General features: G+C 42.2%; 1 protein-coding gene across 1 annotated transcript in view; it reads left to right on the top strand.

The window, feature by feature from the left end:
* The first annotated feature begins 3,324 nt into the window (after nucleotides 1–3,324).
* KIAA0232 overlaps nucleotides 3,325–16,835 on the top strand; it is a 70,514-nt gene continuing 57,003 nt past the window's right edge. The window contains exon 1 of the mRNA XM_082482813.1: nucleotides 3,325–3,390. The gene's annotated coding sequence lies outside the window, so the exon portion shown is untranslated. The remainder of the gene's footprint in view (nucleotides 3,391–16,835) is intronic.

Here is a 16,835-nt window from a genome sequence, read left to right as displayed (position 1 = left end):
GGCAGATTCTTTCTAGCGAGCATTTCATATGAAGAGTTTATGAAGTGTGAACAATAGTGGACTGTCTAATGATTGGTTATCATGATTTTCAAAGTTAACTGATACAGAACCCCTGCTCAGGGAAAATCAGTGTTTTTGAGTTTTTTTATTGCACCTAGCAGGAATTTTAGGGAATATTATAAACTGACCAATTTTAAGGAAGTAAGACGGATGGCTGACAGTAAAATGCTTACAAGCTGTGGCTGTGTAATACCGAACTGCTATGCAATTCCTCCTTCAGTATGTTCCTTAACAGGAAAAAATATTATATGGTTAAAATGATATATTTTTTAGAAATTTACTGGAGACCCTTTCCAGCAGGGGTCAGAATGAAAAAGGGAAAGAGTGGTTCTTGCTGGAGCTGACAGCTAAAAGCACAAATCCATCAGTCGCTCAGACGTGCTTTAGCATTCTTTTCAACACAGATCATCTTCCCTCGATTTTCCAAACAAGTGCTGTCACCTACAACACACACCCACCTAGTTGCTCTCACTGTGTGTAGGTTGTCACACAGGGGCAAGAGAGTTCCCACAGAGAACTTCCATCTTTGATAGCGGTCCAGAAAGCAAAAGCCACTGATGGGAGTCAGTATGCTCTATCCCTACGGCTTTTGGGAGGAAAAGTTCATTAGCTGCTTCGCATGCCAAGGGACCAGCTGTCCTTCAGCACATGGAACAGCTCTGATTGACCAGGAGGACAAGTGGGAAATAAGCTCACAGCAGTGCCAGCACGGCATATGGTCGTGTACCAGCTGTTTCTGAAATGCTTGCCAAACGGAGACCAGAAGCGGGTTGGCTGTTAGGAAAATAATACCCAACAAAAACCAACAAGCAAACAAAAACATCCCCTGTCAGGATTCCTGAGATCTGACCACAAAACCAGAACTGTCAATTTGAAATGTCACACAGCAACTACGTGAATATTCAGAATAATGTCATTGGCATGCGTGCTCTGACTTGCTCCATTTGGAGAACACCAAAGTTCTGCACATTTGTCCCTTCTACAGAGCTTTCAGAGAAAAAAAGAATATAGAAAGGGTGAAATAAGGTAAATGGATTCACATTAGTGATATACATTACTAATACGTTGAGAATACATTCAAAGACTGAATGGAGATTGATTTAAATTGGTGCCAATTGTTATTACAGACAAATCCCAGGTGTCCTGCATTTTACTATATTCTATTTCTACCTTGAAAAGGGGAATTCAGATTCTGAGCTCATGAACAAAAGGAGATTTGATTGCGATTGGCGCGAGTCGTGTTACAGTGTTGGTGAAATGCTTCTGATAAACCAGTGAAATGACTCAGCAGAAAACCGTCAGCAGGATTTTTCCCCCAAAGCCTTTCAGTTTCAGCTTTTCATAACAAGAAAATAACTTAAACAGTAATTAAATAGTTCAGAGAACGACACTGTCCTTCTATCACAGGGTTTAAAGCACTAATTTGTCTTTAGAGTTTTCCCATCATAATGCTCCTTCAAGGTTTGGAAGAAGCCGAACTGATTAACTCCACGTTCACATGACATCAATTACTGCCTTGGCAGCATTTAAGAGAACGATGGTAACTCATGTAGCTACACAAACCTGCATATTTAACTTAAAAAACTTAGGGTTTGGGGCTAGTCTAAATGACATTTATGACTAAATTAGGTGCTACGGATGTTCAAAAAAGGCAAAGCCCAGCTAAAACAAAAATAAAGAGTAATGCTGCTCCTGTACCAGGAAATGAGTACATAGGCTGGGAGGCAGTGGTTACTATCTTGGCTTGTGTGAATGTTTCTTATGAGATCTATTTTTATATACAGGCTTAACCTGTCGAAAGGCCTAAATGGGACTACAACCGGGGTGTGGGGGGGATCATCTTTTCAAAGATGAGCTTGGTTCCAGGGACCAGAGATGCACAAAAGAAACGGTGTTAGCCAACGTAGATGACATACCACATTTTGGAACTCTAGAAGCCAACACGCTTAGCAGTGAATAAAAGGAAGAAAACCCTGGGGATTACGCGCAGACGGAAGCTTGACTTCGACATTTTATGTAACATTGACTTTTCTTACACCCGTATGTGTTCATACATTTGAGAAATGTGAGGTGCTAGTGTACACCTGAAAAGGGCATTATTATTTCCCAATTAAGAAGCTTAATTAGTACTTTGGTGTGTCTTGTCATATTTTCAGTCTTACAGTGGCCCATTTTCACCCATCTACTATGCTAAAAATGTTGCTCTTTCATTACTCTACGGCTGTGTAAACAGTCCTGATTAAGCTGGCATTTAATCAATTGGAATAAAGTCTTCCCGGCTCCTGAGGAGCTCACCCACTAAAAGCGACTTTCAATGGCATCAATCTTCTAAAAGACGACTTTCATTTCCAGACGGCCCTTCATTTGGCAGCAACATAAAACTTTTATTTGCTAACCTTGCCCTCGGAGTCGCCCGGGATTTCAAACGGACCCCAACACGACAAACACCGCCACACTCCATCATTATCCCCCATTTCCTCCTTTGCATTCCTGCCCCGGCCCTGGGTGTTTCCCCCTCCGTCGCTACCCGGCAGCCAACCGGCAGCTCCCTGAGGGAGGCGAGGCGAGGCGAGGCGAGGCGAGGCGAGAGGCCGCCGCCCGCCTCCCCGCCCGGGTGACGACCGCCCCGAGGGACGACGACGGCAGCGCCGCTCCCCGCGCCCGCCGCTGAGGCGGCCCTCCGAGGCGCTCTCCCCGCCGGCCGCCCCGGTGACTTTCAAACGCCTTCGCCCGCCCTTTTTCTCCTCAGGCGCCCGGCGGACAGCGCGGCGCTCTCCCGACGGGCGGGGCCGGGCCGCGGCCACACAACCAGGGCAAAGGGATACTTCCCTTCCCCTCCTCTCCTCCACGCCCCCACCCCCCCCGCCTTCCTGTGCGGCGGCCCGCCATGGAGCCGGTCTGCGGTGGCACCCAGGCACTACGGGAAGGGAACGGAGGGGGCCTGGCCCGCCTGCAGGCCGGGGTGACGGGGAGCCGGGCGCCCCTGGCTGCGCAGCCACCCACGGGCGCGTCCGCGCAGGCCGGCCCGCGCGCCTGGGCGGCGGGATCCGGACCGCCCTCTGGGCGGAAGGATACGGGGAGGAGCCTGCGGCGCGGTCCGCCGGGGCGCTGAGTCCTGTTGCCGGGTGACGGAGCGGCCGGCCCCCCTCCCTCCCCGTGGCGCTGGGAGCCGCCGCTGCCGCCGCCGCCGCCGGTTTACGTAACGCCTCCCAGGGCAGGTCCCGGCTCCGTCCCGCCCGCCTCACTCGGGCACGGCAGCAGCGGGACGGAGTCCGCCGCCTCCTCCGGCTGCCAGAGGCCCCAGGGCCCCGCTCTGCGCCGCCACGGCAGGTAAATACCCGCCGCGGGCCCGGGGAGCAGAGGGAGGGGCAGGGCGGGCGGGAAGGGACGGCGGTAGCCGCCCTCCCTGTGGCAACGGGAGGACAGAGCCGGGAGCCGGCGGCGGGCGCCCCCCCATCCCCCCATTCTTTCCCGCCGCTGCGCTGAGGGATGGGCGGGCTCGACCCCCGGGGAGCGGCGGGCCGGCGGCTCGGGGCCCGGCTGAGGAGGCCCGCGCCGGGCCCGCTCCCCCCCTCCCCTCTCCGCTAACAGCCCGGGAAGAGGAGGAGTTGCGGGGCCGGGCCTGGCCGGCGCTGGGAGGACGGTTTCCCGGGACGGTGCGTCCCGCTTCTCCACTGCGTCTGCCGCAGCGCGGCGGGAGCGTGCCGGGGAGGCCGGGGGGGAGAGGTGGAGGAAGCGCGGGGACGGGAGGAGAGGGGCCGGGGAGGGGGTGACAGGGAGGCGAGGGGCCGGGCGGGGGGGCTGGCTGCAGGCCGGCGGCGAGGCAGGGCTCGGGGGCGGGGCCGGGGGCCCGGCCGGGGTGCCCCGGTCCGAGCGCCTGCCATGGAGCGGAGCCCTCCCCGGCCCCCCTTCCCCCGCCGCTGCTCCGTCCCGCCTGGCCCCTGGGGTCCCGGCGGCAGGACCGGGAGGGAGGAGCCGGCCTGGAGCGGGAGCCGGGACTACCGTGCCCCTCGGGCCGGGTCACGCCCGGGAGGAGAGGAGGAGGGAGAGGAAGGTGGCACCCGGCAACCACCCGTGGTGGGTGCCGGCCTGCGCCGATGTCACCCGGCGCAGTGGACCGGGGACACCGGAGGATGCGGCGCTTCGGGTCAGGGTAGCGAGAGCCGAAGGCGGGCAGCCGCATGCCTGCCCGTGCGGTGGAAGTGACAGGGCTTTCCGTACACCCGTCCCCGCTTCCCTCCCCGGGCAGCTGCCAGGCCGTGCCGGTGCGCGGGTATGGCTCACGCCGTGACCTTTCATCCTGCGCGTAATTGTACAAAGCGCCCGCAGCGGCGGCGGGCCGGATAGGAGGAGCGGGGAGACGGGGCTGGATGCCTCGGGTTGGGGGAGGTGGACACCACTGCTGGCTTAGCTGCGGCGTGACGGGGTCGGTCTGGTGGGACTCGCTCCCCTCTTCCCCCCCCCCCCCCCCCCTTTCCAACAGCATTGTCCTTTAGGGGCCTATTGAAGGCAAAAGGCGGATAGAAAGGCTCGGGATGCCGCTGTTCCAGGAGGAGGAGCTGGGCTGATAGGAGACTGATGGGAGCCGCATCCTATGGCCGCTCGGAGCTGCGCGCCGCCGGGGCGGGCCCGGTAGGGCCGCAGCCTCTCGTAGGCAATGGGCGGGGTGGGGGTGGGGGGGAGACGGACGACAAGGTTTGGCGAAGGTTACAGCTGAATGCAGAAGTGACACGAACTGACACTTCATTCTAGCAAACTCATTGCCGTCTTTTCCTCGTGTCGCCTCGATTAAAAGTATACAGTTATTAGGTCCTCTTACAAAACTTTGAGAAACGCGAAAGTGCGATGCTTTTTTTCTGTTTTGTCTTTGTTTTAATTACACATTGCAGTACCTGATACCGATCTGAAGGGTGAAAATAGTAGGATTTCATTGTCCTTTCAGAGAAAAGGCATTTCTATATTCTAGTGTTTTCTGTATATAAGTAATTTGGGTTGTAGTTTATAGGTCCCGGATCAGAGGTCACTGTGGTACTGGTAGTTGATTTTCCTCATGCAGACCCTTTTAAATGTTTAGGTTTTTACCCTTCTGTTGCACATTGTATATTACTTTTGTGTTCCTGGGATGAGGTGAGAATTGCTGATCAAATTTTGGTTCTTAGCACTCAAAAGTGAGCTCGTGATTATTCAGTAGATAATTGTGTAAAACAAACTACTTCACTGCAGTGCTTAAAACCCAAGTACTGCGGGCTTCTCCCAATCCATGGGAGTCTGCAATTGACATTTTTCTTCATTGTTTAAGACAAAAATATGCCTTATAAAAGTAAATGACATAGAACTTGATTGTTACTTGACATGTAACTGTACAGATTTTACTTTGTACTAATCCTCCATCTGTTGTCTCTTGTCAGTATGGATATGCTAAAACAGTAGTGTACAACCCCTCCCTTCCAATCAATAAAGCATATCATAGGTATCAAAATCTTCTGTTTTGATCATTGAGATCTAAGAGGGGATGTAGATAACGTGAATAAAATGAGTAGTACGCTATATATTTATAATGCCCTTAATTTTCAAAGACTGAGAATTACAGGGAAAATCCTGATTTGTACACTCCATTGAAAGCATCGGCAATTTATATCCCTGCCATATTCTGCTCTAGCAGATAGTACCACACGTACAGTCACAGAACTTTATCAGTGCATTTGTTTTGTGCACAGTGGGGTAATGATTCTTTGAGACCACAGATTTGGCAAATTTGTATTGGGTACGTGACCCTCTAGCTTTTCTGCTCATCAGCAGGGGAATCAGAAGGAAAGGAAGGGGCAAACAGATTTGTATGTGACCCAAGAGGAAAAATTAGAGGCCTCAAACTTCTCTTGTTATCTTAATATGCTGATTTCATAGCCTGCGTTCTCCATTGCTCTTGTTGTTGTTGCTATTTGTTATTCTTACAAGTAAGAGAAATTCCATAGGGGTGAAATGATGTCAGCATTTTCCTTTGCTCATTTGCTGTGCTTTCTAGCAGGAATAGGGACAGAGGAAGATCTAGGTACTGCTCGTAACTTCATTATTTGTCCTTCTTGTGAATCTTGTTTCTAGGTGAATAGAAGGAATGAAGGAAGCCGAGTGGTTGGTTTTAAGCTTAGCATGGGTGAATTTTCTGTGGGAATCAGAATCTGTAGAGTCAGAATAGACTTTCTGTCTACTTAGCTAGAATCCTTGTAAAATCATCAGTTTGCTGCTTCTTTAAGCTCTGTGTAAAGAAGCATACAAAATTCGTAATAATAGATGTTGAAAGTAGTATGTGTTAAATACTTCCTTTAAAGCCATCTAAATGTTGATGTGTTCAAAATAAAGGCATTTGAGCTGCTTTTCAATAGGGTTTTTCTGTAGTTTGTGAGAGTAAAAGACCCTTATTTCTTGTTATTCCATTGCAGCTTGTTTTTCTTCTAAGCCATGCAGTTATAGCATAGGTTGCATACCTGACTGATGGACTGATAATATCAGGCCCCTAAAATTGTATAATGGTAGTAATGACCAATAGCTAATAACTAAAAGTCGCAACTTATTACTAAAATAAGAGGAGTAACAATGTCTGGTGAATTAGCGTGTGATTAAGACAGCAAGACTTAGAATTCCTGTAGGCTAAGAGAGGAAGCAGGAACTGTTCTAGTTACCTGCACTGCTAGTGGAGCTTGGAATACAAATTATCTTCTAGGAGCTATTTAATATGCTCTGTTTATTGGGACAGTTTCTTCTGTATTGTGGAACAGAGATTGTAATCATTCATATTAGTCCAAGAACAGTGACAGGCTGGTTAGGTAATTTGTAAATGTAATTATAGAAACGAGTTGCTGTGTTGTGTCCATCCCCCTTAATCCCACCCTAACAATTTTTTCTCAGTAAAGTCAATTTCATGATAAAGATGTTCAAATGAATATTTGAATGCTCAGTTGCGTTTCAGTCTTCAGACAAAAAGAAAATGGGCTGATAGGAGGTAAAATTATATTTTCTCATAATTTAGAAATAATTTACCAGATTTTTCTAGGCAGAAATACCAGGTAGCTGCCAGACTGCTGGAGTGTTTTAGTAGAAAAAGATCTAGATGAGCTAGTTATAATTTTTTTACTAAAAAGCATCTTTTTCTACTTTTCCCAAAAGTTGGTTAGGTGCATTTATAATAGATGCTGATGGATTGAATGTGTATTTTGTTGGGAGGTTGGAGGGAGTGTTGAGTGGTTTGAACATTCAGTACAAAGATTATTCTTTCATAGACATCTTACTAAAAGTTATTTCTCTAGCTTTATTAGAAGCTACTGAATATTTTTAATCTGTTATTTCCTTTATAATTTTCATGCAAGTGTTTGGATTTACCTGCATAATACTATTCATTGATTATTTCTGCATCATCTAGTTTGTGTTCATAACTTAGCTTCTGTATGTCCACTTTATCCAAGAGATTTATTTCTAAGGCAGTAGTGTGGAAATTCCAATTATAAAGGATTTAAATTAATTTTTCACTGTTGTGATGTTGTATGTAATAAGTGAATTATATCCTGCTAAGTTTGTGCATAGTCTGTGCTCAGGCTTGGTATAACAATTTTCATTTTTAATATAATTTGGGGAACATTTAAATTTCTCATTTTTACTGTATTGAGGAGGAAGTTTCAAATATGTGGTCCATGCTAATTTTACTTTTGTCTGTAACTAAGACTTATTCTAGAAAGGATTGCATGTGAAAATTTATACTCTGCAAAAAACTTGTTAATAAATAAAAATAAATCTGAATAGTTTTGTGTTCTCTTTGTAACTTTTAAAAATCTTTCCCTAGTTACTGTTACATTTATATAAGGAACAAGGTCTGCTGGATAGAACTCTGGTCTAGGATTGAAGAGACCTGCAGTTTTCTATCAGCTCTGTCACTGAGTCAAATCAAGCAAATTGTTTTATCTTAATGTGCCTGTGTTTAAGATGCTGTATGGAAAGGAGAAGCTGTTGTGCCTTTTATATGTTATTAAATTATGTGAGTGTGGGTTTTTTTTTTTGTTTTTATGGTTTGATTAGATGAACTAGCTTGGTTATAGAAGAATTTTGAAGGGAGCCATAGTTGCATCGCAGAAGAGATTTTGCATATATAGACTGTGGAAGAACGTACAGAGAGAGGTAAGAGACTAGGGGTAGCTGAAGGCCAGAAAAAATAAATCAAGTTTTCATATGATTGTATAGTTTTAACATCAGAACGGCAGAGCTGAGTTGCAGGATACACTCTGCAAGGTTATTCCAGGTAGTGTTAGCTCAGTCAGGGCTTAGATTGAGATAATCTTCAATGGTAAAGTGGGAAAACGTGGTAAAACATACACAGTGTGATTAAGGAAATTATTTTGGTCATTTAGTATGTGTCATATGTGCTGTTTAAGAAAATAAAGTGTTTTATTAGCCTGAAGAAAAAAGGCTGCTTGAAGCATCGCTAATGAAGAAATCAGTAATGTGTATTGCTGCCATTGGATGAGTAATTAATTCTCACTAAATCTTTGACACTGTAATCTGTTATTACAAACTTGAAATAAATTTGAAGAGTCTTGCTGAGTGGGAGCGCAACATTAAAACACTGCATTTAGTTTAGGACACTGGAGTATCTTGAGAGAACCAGACCCAGCCTCCAGCGATTTGTCTGGTTGATTACTTCTGAAACTTCATGAAAAACTTTTACTGTTTCATGATATTCTAATTCTGCTGGCTGAAGATTTTGAGCTAACAACTGTTACTAATTAGCTAAAGGTTGCTGTTGAGTGACTTCCTATTCTCCTGATTCTGTCTTCTGGGGTAGAAGTTCACTCTGCTGATTATTTGACTATTGCACTTAACAGTGACATACAATAACCTATAGGAATTCTTGTTTTATTAAAGTTTTTATAGCTGCTTTGCTGAAAGTCATGTTGAATTGTGTGAGGTGACACAAGAGTTTTAAAATGTTTCTGTAAGTCCAGATATTAGTTTAATTTTCATATTTATATAGATCATTTTTTCACCAGCTTCTCTGAACAGGATATCTGATCAGCTCGAGAGAAACCTCATGGTGCCAGTTTTTAGTAACTTTGTTCCTGAGTTGTGAAAGAAATGCCTTGGTTAACAGTACAGTAACTTCCTTGAAAAGAAGTAATGTAACCCTGACCTGCTGTCTTTGTAAGAGGTTTTCTGGTGGTGATAGTTAAATATTTCGCACTTTAGTAAAATAAGATTTCCAGCTGTCATTTGAAGTAGCAAACAGCAAATTTATTATTTAAAGAGCAATATTAACCTGTTCTACCTGTTATGTTAGTAAACTTTTTTTTAATAAGCAATAGGATTTTTAAGCAACATGCTTAATCATAAAAGTGGCGATACGATATGGCAACAAATATCACCACTGTTTTATGGAAAAAGAAGAAAAAGTTGTTTTCCTGATGTTCTTACAACATGAGCTGAACAAACAATGCCTATGCAAATGCACTCAAGTGCTAAAATATATATTCTTTCATGTGAATAGTTGCTCTGTTCAAAATTGCAGTCTCCTACTTCTGATCTCAATTTCATAAACATTAAACATTACTAACATTTTGGATTAAAAAATAGAGGTAGTAGAAGTGCAGGAGAAAAGCATTTGAAACTATTTCCTTTGTAGGTCTGCCATATTTTCTTTGCTGCAAAGTCAGTATCTTCTCTGCTGGTTAAGTCACAGACCTTGCAAATTCAACTTATCAGAACTTTTTGCGATTACTGGTCTTCTTGTGGCTGACACATTTTGTGCATTTTTACAGTTATTAATGTAAACATTGTCTATATGTGACTTCCAACTGAATTTATGATAACATGGGGTGTTTTGTTTTTTTTTTTTAAAATCAGTTGAAAAGACTATATAGTTAGGCAATAGTTACATTTGTTTTTAAACCCTTCATGAGGATATTTTAAGCTTTTCAAAAAGGTAGTAATTAACTCCTTGAATCGCAGACCAAGTATAGAAAACTTCAGTAGTAAGCATTCAGAGAAGACCTTCATACAAATTAAAGAAGTTAACAAAATAAAGTAAAATGGTGGTCATTAACTAGTTAGATATTTATGTACAGCTGGATTATTAACTTTGGAAGTATAAATAGCTGGAGAAATACTGTAGCCTTTAAATGGGCAGTGGTTATTGGATCTTTGGAATTCATAATTCATTCTGCTTTTCCCTACCCAACTGAAAGATGCAATGTAGGCCTCAGAACAGATTGTATATTAATTGAAATAAATCTTACATGGCTGCACTAAAAGAGTGGCCACTGGGCTACTTGGTGCTGCAGTAGCGTTCCAGCTGATGTGAAGAGCACTGAATATTTCATGAGGGTGGCCCCACTGGTGGCCAGGGTAATGATTCCTTCTGGTGGCTGCCTGTGCCTTGGAGGAGGCTGGCAACACCTGTTGGGGCACACTGGTGTCGGTGTCTACACACCGAGACCTTACAAAACTGGAGGCAAGTCTATTTTAATGGATGCACATGTAACTTGGTGCTCAGGCCTCCAAGCCATTATCGTCCTGCTTGGGAACGGAGTTCAAACACGAGCAAATAGCTGTTAGTAACAGGTAGCTTGAACTGCTCTAAAAGTTGGGTAAATCGAAGACATCAGGAGGGCAGGAAGGAGAGTGATCAAAATAGTTGAGAGCATCTATCCGATCTTTCTGTTACTTGACTGCATCCTCTGTTGCATTGTTAAGCCCCACATATATCCTAGGTGGTAGAAAGGCCAGTAAATACAGTGAGATACAAGTAGTAGAAGCCTTACAGATTTTGCGTGCCGAAAGTCCTGAAGGGCCTGTCTCAGCTTAAAATGTGTGCATCCTTTGTCATCTTAGTTATATTTGGGTTTGTTTTTTATTAGTTCCATTTATGTTTCCTTAAACCTGAGAAAAAGTAACTGAAGTATGATGATGGTAATCAACGATGTGCAGTCTGTGGCTTCTGTACAGAGTAAAAGATACAGCTTTTGATAAAAAGCGTCCCTGTGAGGATTCTCATGGGACTGAACAAAAAAGACTGTCTCCTCCTTGAAGTTACAGCTAGACAGGTATTTCTCCCTGGACCTCCCAGGCCCTGTAGCAGTCCAGCCAGGCAGTCCCTGTGTGTCACAGACTTGAGGTGAATGGGAGAGCGCGAGATGTTTGTCACTGGCTTTGCTCTGGTCCACTGATAAGATCTGCAATTTTAAATTGAAAAACTAACACCGTACCAATATCTTCAATGGTAAAAAGAAATGTAACAGAACAGTCTGAAACCTGGTGTTGGTGATACTGAAATTACACTGATGGTTGGGGAATACAGTAAAGTATGAGCTGAGGCAACATCTACTTTCTCGAGGCCTTCTGCGTTAGCACGCACACTTTCTCTTGGGTTCTCCACACTTTGGTGATCCATAATATTCTAGGCTAGTTACAGTGCAACACCTGGCGCTCTCTTGCCAAACTTGAAGCAGTAATTTCTTTGTTACCTCCAGGCTACTGTTGTGGTGGGATTCTGTTTGTTTTGAGGCTGAATCTGCCGAGTGCAACTGTACGGGGTACAGTTGCATGGGTCAGTAGGGAATCTCTGTCAAAATGTTCGAGGTGCATATCATATCTGTTGAAATACTTGAATAGGCTTCCACACTTCATGTTCCAAAGAATAATGGTGGTCTGAAAGAATTGCATCTAAATTAGCTAAAATGTAGTTTTATGCTTAAAATGCTGAAAGGGGCAACCCCACTTCCTCTCTTATGCCAGATATAGAAATTTTGTGGCAACAGGGAGAGTTGATCACTTAGGTCTATTTTTTAAAGACTGGCCCACCAAAAATGAGTGTTTTTTGCATTTGGAACAAATTGATCCAGTTTGTCCCTGCAACCACACAAAGGATGGTTTAACTATAAGGACAGAAGGGTGACAACGCCAGGAAGGGATGATGGGAGAAACAGTAGACCGTCATCTCTTCGCAGCATGGAGTCATGGTGCAGTTTGTATTACACTAAGTAGCCTTTGAGTCGTCAGCCACACAGGTTTCCCGTCAAGATGCTGCTGGTGGTATTGTTCTCTTGAAAGTCACTTCCTGCTGGTAAAAAACCCATCACTTCTGTTTTTTCCAAACTGGTACTTGTGCTGTCAATGGCAGTAATTACTTTGGATTTTGCCAGTTATATGCAGCATTGTTTTAATTTCATTTTTTATGTGAAAAATATTTACTTAAATTCCTTGTCATTAGATGCCAATTTGTATTTTTAAACTTACAAAAAAATTACCATATTTCTAAGTTATGTGACATGTGTACTTTTTTTTTTTTTCAGATAGGATTTAAAAAAAATTAGTCTCATTTAAAGGAAGGAGTAAAATTTATTTCAAACACCAGTTTTAAGCAACTTGAAATTTAGTTCAAGATTAGTCTGGACAGTAACAAACTAAACTGGAAAAAAATTCTCATGGCAGTTTATTTCATCATTTTTTTAAGAATAGAATGGAATTATTAGGACTGTATTGGTACCTGAATAACTTTGGACAAATTCTTACTAAAACAATGTAAATGTTGCCATTGTTAATGGCAGCTGGGCGTTTGAATTAGTGAAGCAGTATGCACTCCTCTAGATTCAGACAGTCTATAAATATCTTCCAATTTATTAAATCTGATCAATGTTTGAAGGTGTTTTTAACAGTTGTAATCCCTTCTTGAAATTAATAATGAAATTTTTGGAGACATAATGCTTTGGGCTGGGGAGGCACGGGTTACAGATGTGCTGTACTTACACTTATCTGGTACAGATGCACAGCAAGCTGTGGTACCAGAAATTGTTTTGTTTGTCAGGTTTTATTTTGTCAGCTATGTGCTGCATAATGAAGTGCTTGCTTTTGTTTTTGTTTTTGTTTTTTTTATGCGTCTTTAATATTGATTCTTGACCTCCTGAAACAGGTAAAATTTGCTTCCTGAATTATCAAGACACCTATTGAACCATGATTTGCAAAACTTGCTAACTATTAGGGCTTATTAATTAAATTTTTAAGTCATATTACATGTAATGAAGAACCACTTCCTAGGTCTCCACTATGAAGAGATGCTTCTTACAAATCTGCTATGTGTAATAGGAATCGTTTCAAAAGTGTCGTCTTTATGAACCCACTTTGAGACCTTCTTACAGTTCCATGAAGTGATGAAATTTTGGTATGTGGTGGACATAGAAGGCTGTGAGTGTTCTTCACAGTGTTTGTAGGTTTTGCTTCTAGGTCATCCTTTTTCCTCTTTCCATCTTGCCTTTTATTTTCCCTAATTTACAAATTATACATTTTCCATCTTGTATTACGTTTGTTTTGAGAAAGTGGAGAGTATTCAGATTACCAAGAATTTAGGATCTTGGATATGCAGCTGAACCCCTAGGGCAGGTGCCTCACCAGCAAATTCTGCAGTCTATTAACAGTGGCTTCCCATACCTCAGTTTTTGCTCTCTGACAGGACTGGTGTTCTGGCATCTTGTAACAAAATTCATATATGTTAATAAAGTGCAGCCCTGTGAGTGGATCAGCTAATTGAACTCCTGTAGCTACTTTTTTTTTTTTTAATGGTATTCTTGTATTATGGTAAATATGAATGTTTTATAAGAACAGCTGTACTGGTTCAGACAAAGGCTTTGTCAAATCCAGTACTTGTCTGCAACAGCATCTGTAAGTGAGTTGTTAGGAAGGAAAAAGAACAGGGAGAGTATATGTCATACCTCTCCTGAATACTCCCTCAGCCTCACACTATTTTCAGTCTAGGGGATTTCCTGAGCCTGATGTGGTTTGTCTAGTTGGAAACTTTAACGGGATCTCTCTTGTTCAATTTCCTTTGAAGCCTATTTTTTTAATTTTTTTTTTTTTTTTTGAGTCCTCAATATCTTTTGGCAAGGAATTCCTAATACCTGTTGTGTCAAGTTTTGTACATAGCTCTTTACTAACTTATTGGTACTTTCTATTAAGAAACTACATTGAACAGTCAATCTTTATCCAGGGAGGAGCATGTCGTCTTTGATATTACAGGACCAGGGTTGCATGTTATGTACAATATGTGTGTAAAACATTAATTCAGTGACACAAAGATGACTTTAGTTTTGTTCTGTGATTTGCTCTTTTGACTACTGCTGTGTTTGAGCTTATAGTTTCATGAAATGTCTAACATACTACTTAGGAAATAGATCCTGGGATTAATAGTCAGCTCACAACTCATTGTTCTATGTATTAATAGCATGAGGTTGTTATTCCTCTGTTTCATTTCAAGTTTATCTGTGCTGAATTTTGTTTGCCTTTTTATTGCACAGGTCAATTTCATAAGGTCTGTCTGCATTTTTTTCAGTTATTTTGTATTCACTATCCCTGGTAGCTTGCTGTTGTTTGGTAGCTTCTTAACTGTGTCACCCATCCCATTTTCCAGGTCACTTAAGCAATGCAGGTCCTAGTGCAGAATCCTACAGAACTGGGCTGGTGACTCCCCTGGTGTCATCTTGGTTATACATCTCTCTTTTTTTTTCTTTGCTAACCTAGGTAAATGAGGCTTATATGGTAGCTCTTGAATCCTTTGAGTAATTCCATTGAGCTTTTATACAGGATTAGCAGCTTCAGATTTTCATTTGGATAAGTGTTATGAAAATAAGCTTGCAGATTTACAAGAAAAAAAAAATCCTGCAGTAACGCCCACAAACTGGTTTCTGTCCCCTCTGTCGGTTCTCTGACTTGACTGAGTTACACTAGAACCATAGTGTACGCCCAGTCTCGTTAGACATTAGTCAATTGTGAAACATATATCCATTACAAATGAGATTGTATCACTCCTGCACTTTTGCATAATACTTTTTAAAAAAGGAAGTTCTATGTGTATCTAAAAGTTAATTCACAGATCTGCTTTTATGCTACTGACCACTTTTAGTGTTCCTTGCTTTGATTCCAGCCAGGTGTTTTAATTTAATCTGTGTTCCTTGTGGCATGGCAATGCTTCTGAAGCTTTTGCGGTGTGAATTGTCTGAACTGGGATGGAGGGAGAGGTTTGTTTATAGCATAGGCATTATCAATTTTTGTGTTTTATGATAGTGTTTCAGTGCCTTGGTCATGAATCAAGTCCAGGCTCTGCTGTTTATTAGCCAAATTTCTTAGATTACCGAGAAACGTGATTAAAAAATAACAACTTCTTTTACTTCTGAATTCACATGTCTTTTAAATGCCATGTGAAATTTATTAAGGACACAGATTCTATTGTTCGCTAGATTTTAAATAGGCTTTGTTTCTGGGCTTTGACAGTGCCCTCCCCAGTGTGTTGCCCTTGGCTTTGTATGTTAAGGATTTGTTTAGATTTTTCACTGAAAGAAACAAAAGAAATGATGGTAAACTTGCTGATTCCTCCATAATATGTGAGAAAATTTTTGGACTTCTGTTACCATCATATGATGTGACCATGCTTTTGATTATCAGTTTTCTAGAGGGGTCTGAAAATTACTGAAGTGAGTATGTGATTTTAGTATATTGTTGACCAAATCTGCTAACATTCACTTTGATTTATAGTAATTAGGATTTGCATATTTTTTGCTACGTGTAGTTGTCAGGGAGAGGAAGACTTGTTTGCTTTTAATACAACCATTCTGTGAAAAAAAAGTACTTCTAAAAAACCCTAAAATTTCTAAAAAACCTCCAAGTTTAAAAAAAAAAAAAATGGGAATTCTCTAATCTTTTTCTTTCTTTCATGCTTGAAAAATTGTCATACATTATCAAAGACCATAGTGGGTAAAAAAAGTTCTGAAAATGACAGTTGTTAATTGTAAACTATGTAATATAAGGGCATATTTCACAGAATAATAGAGGAAACTTTGTATAAAACAGCGGTTACGATTTAGCTATTGTGTGAGAATGTATTTGGTCTAATTGTTAACACACAGCAGTAGGCAGAATGAAGCACTGGAAACACAGATGTTATCCCTTTTGGGAATGGAAGGAAGGAAAAAGGTAGAATCTGTAGCTTTATCTAAGCTATTGATGCCTCTGTAGTAGATGTATCAGAATGTGTAAAGATTAACTTTGAGGCTTGAGAGACTTTATTTGCAGATTATACAAATAAATAACATATTAGTTTTCAACTTCTTTCAATATGTAGATCGTGTAATTTTTTTTTTTTTTTCCACTGAAAGTGTAGACCCCAGCGTAGGGGATTTAAGCCTGCAGACAGTTTGCTTCCTTTTTAAGTTACCTTTTTATGATCTCCAAGAAACAGTGTGTGGACCTTTAGTTTACCTGAAAGGACAATAGTAAGGGGTATGGTTTTTGCTTTTCTATTCCAATATTTTCTGTTACTTTAAGAGTTGATAGTAGGTATATCTTTAAGAAAGCTTGAAAGCTTGTTACAGCATCAAGTCTACTTATTTTTTTCATTGACAAAATATGTTTGTTCAGAACCTTGCTGTGTGGATATGTAACTTTCGGAGACCTCTTGGTGCTGATAAAATACAGATGAGGTTACCTTTAATTAATTCAGTGGGTTTTGTGGTTTGGCTTTGGTCACTGTTTTCCAAGATTAGAAACAATTGGGGAAAAAAGGCCTTACTTTTACGCTCCTTGAAAGAACTTCTTTTTTATATGAAAGGCAAGGAGAAAAAACAGCTGTTGAAAACATGGAAATGTCTTGCCTGGCATGAGCTTTTGGCTAACCTAGTCTTTCTGGAGATAGTCTGATAAGAACAGTTACATATGCTAGCACATTCTTGGTGGGCTTGCATCAAGCTTCTTGA

The sequence above is a fragment of the Vanellus vanellus genome, assembly GCF_965231255.1.
Source record: "Vanellus vanellus genome assembly, chromosome: 4".
Lineage (NCBI taxonomy): Eukaryota > Metazoa > Chordata > Aves > Charadriiformes > Charadriidae > Vanellus > Vanellus vanellus.
The sequence above is the reverse complement of the archived record's forward strand: the minus strand, read 5'-3'. Positions and strand labels throughout refer to the sequence as shown.